Genomic DNA, 3,193 nt, shown 5'->3' on the forward strand with positions numbered 1-3,193 from the left:
GGGGAACTTCAAGGCAGGGAGGACCCCAAACTCACGAATATAGAAATACCAAGTGGCTGATAATGAATATTTGGAAAGCAATTCAGGTATAAATGTTCATAAATAGGGGGAGTGTATTAGGCAGAATTCTAAAGGTATCCCCCACCAAGATTCTCATTTCCTGGTTATTCAATCAAACAGTAATGTAGATACTTCAGATGTAATTAAAGTTGTTAAGCAGTTAACCTTAAATTAGGAAGATTGTCCTAGATTATCTGTGTGGGTTCAGTGTATTCAAAGGAGCCCTGAAAAGCAGAAGAGGAAAGCAGATTTAGCAGAGAGGTCAAAGATATTAAAACATGACAGGGAGTAGACCTGTTGATACCAGAAAAAAGTGGGTTCTCTGTCTGATACACATAATAGCCAATCCATGATACTGGGCTTTCAAAGAGAGAGAGAGCTTATTACTAGGCATGAAGCAGGAGATCAAATGGCCTATCAGCCTAAAAATCTGCCAAGAGTCTAAGAAGCTCCAGGTTTCATGGACACAAACAAGGGAAGATAGAGTCAGTACCATTTCAATAGCAAGTATAGGCAAAAAGGAAGGGAGATGGAGTTACTATCTCAATAGAGGCAGAAACAATTTAGAAATGTAAAGGAGTGAAACTGTACTGAAACCAAGGTAGCAAGAACAAGTCGATGGTTAGTTCTGAGCTGATTCATGTTCCTCCATTAGCATTAGGAGGTTGCCTTTGTGAGTATAAGCACACTGTTTACAATCACAAGGACACAAAATAAAGGCTATACAATCATTATCAGAGATCAAATCAACCAGATTACATTCAGAGATTTCAGGTATTTCCCTCTGTCAAATATACCAGAAAGTAAAAAGAAATATCTGTATAATGATTCAGTAATCATAATCATCCCCTAAATCCTAACTTCTCAGTTACACTGTTGCTGGCTTTGAAGATGAAGAGGACCACAAACCAGGGAATATAGGTAGTATCTAGAAGCTGAGAACAACTCTTAGCAGATAGCCAAAAAGGAAATGGGGACCTCAGACCCACAATTGCATGGAATTGAATTCTGCCAACAACATGAATGAGCCTAGAAGAGAATTCTCCACAGTACTCCCCTATCCTGCTACAGATAATAGTTCAGGCCTTATCTTGATTTTGGACTGGTGGGACCCAGGGCAGACAAGCCAGCTGAGCCAACCCAGACTTCTGATCTACAGAACTGTGAGAGGACACATTTGTGTTGCTTTAAGTTGCTAAATTTGTGGTAATTTGTTTTGCCAGCAATAGAAAGCAAATACAGGGAGTAACAGAAATCAATGTGAAATATACATTTAAAATATATTCAAATATGTATTTTGAAAACAGAGAGAGCTACAGTTAGCAAGGTAAACTGAGGAGGAATCACAATCTTTCTTAAGAAAATAACAATCACAGGGAATTATTGCAGCCACGATTGCCTGGCCCGGACCCTCATGGTCAGAATGTCGGGCGAAGACCAAATTGAGATCTTTCCCTTGCGAATGGCATAGACCATCATCATGAAGTCTTGATTAAAAGGAGCACAGACAGGTTGAAACCTCCTGAAGAAAAAATCTAATGCCTTGACTCTTTGATTTCCACAATCCTAAAGAAGATAATAGAGACTAAAATGTTGATGGGTGCATTGATGAGAGGAGCTGCCTTTTTACTTGCTAAGGACAAGTGCACAGCTGGGGACTTCAGCACCACAGTTATCCAAAATGTAAATAAAGCCCCAAGTGAAGATTTGTGCAAAGAAAGATAATGTAGCAGGCGTTTCCTTGCCAGTGTTCAAACATTACCAGTGAAGGAGCTGACAGTTATGAACTGACTGGTTTAGCCAGAGGTGGGGAACAGCTGGCTAAGTTAAAGAGAAATTATGCCAAAGCAGTGGAATTATTGCTGCAACTAGGTTTGCTGTAGACTTTCTTTGTTACTCTGGATGAAGCTATTAAGATAACCAGCAGGTGTGTAAATGCCATTGAACACGTCATCATTCCTTGGATTGAATGTACCCTTGCTTAAATCATCACAGAGCTGGATGTGAGAGTGTTACCTGACAAAGGCCATGGATTCTTTTACCTGACATGCTCCATGACCAATTTTTGAAACACCAGAATTTCAAAGAGACGAAGAGTTTATTACTACACATGTAATAGGAGAGCAGACAGCCTAACAATCCAAAATCTGTCTCCCCAAACTGCAGTAATTCAGGTAGTTTTATTAGAGAACAGATGAGCAGGGTTTCGGATAATGAGTACAGTGGTCCCAGATGATGTAATTAGAGGTGATCTAATTACCGAGCATACACAGATTGATTATATACTTAGTCACCGAATGTATGAATGAATATGGCAGAATGGTGTATAGGTGACTTGTAGGTTAAAGACTAAGCTACTATGCATGTCAGATGGGCCCACTTAGGTTAAATCCAGTTTCAGTCATCAAGATAATTTGGGACTTGGAATTGGTTAGTTCCAGGTGGACCCAAGACTCTTCATTAACAGCCATTGGGGCTATCTTTAATGATTACAAGACTCTAAAGTTGAAAAACTGGATACCTAAGTACAGATGAAGGTTAGTCACAAGGTTTTTACAATCACAGGGGCAGAAGATAAAAGCTATACAATCATTATCAGATATCAAGGCAGCAGTTGGATTACAATTCAGAGATTTCAGGTATTTCCCTGTCTACTCCAATATTCCAGAAAGCAAAAAGGAATATTTATATAACGAGTCACTAATCACAATCATCCCTTAAATCTTGATTTCTTCGTTACAAGAGAGCGAGAAGAGTTCTATAAGTTAAAGAAAATACAGGAGAAGAAAAAGATTCTCAAGGAAAAATCAGAAGGTTTTGGAGCAGCAGAGAGCAGCTGGGGAGTTGATGGAGGCTGCTAATCTTCTGGCTGAAAAGAAAGATGAGAATCTTCTGTTTGGATAATCTTTCTGGCTCTGGTCCTTTCAGAAGCCCTAATACTGGCTCCATTTTAATTCACGGTGCATAAGAATGGTATGTGTGGCTATGTATTTTTTGGTCTAAGAGTTTCACTGGTGGTAAAGTTTCCCTGAACATCAGTTTATGGGATTACTTTTGCAGAATCACATTTCAGCAAACATTATCACAGATAATAGAGATATGTAGAACTTGCCCAGGAACTTGTAGAATTTAC

At 39.2% G+C, this 3,193-nt stretch overlaps 1 pseudogene; it reads left to right on the forward strand.

The window, feature by feature from the left end:
* Window positions 1-1,483: 1,483 nt before the first annotated feature.
* On the forward strand, window positions 1,484-2,964 carry LOC143672095 (V-type proton ATPase subunit D pseudogene; annotated as a pseudogene).
* The last annotated feature ends 229 nt before the right edge of the window (window positions 2,965-3,193 follow it).

This window comes from Tamandua tetradactyla, chromosome X (assembly GCF_023851605.1).
Source record: "Tamandua tetradactyla isolate mTamTet1 chromosome X, mTamTet1.pri, whole genome shotgun sequence".
Taxonomy (NCBI): Eukaryota; Metazoa; Chordata; class Mammalia; order Pilosa; family Myrmecophagidae; genus Tamandua; species Tamandua tetradactyla.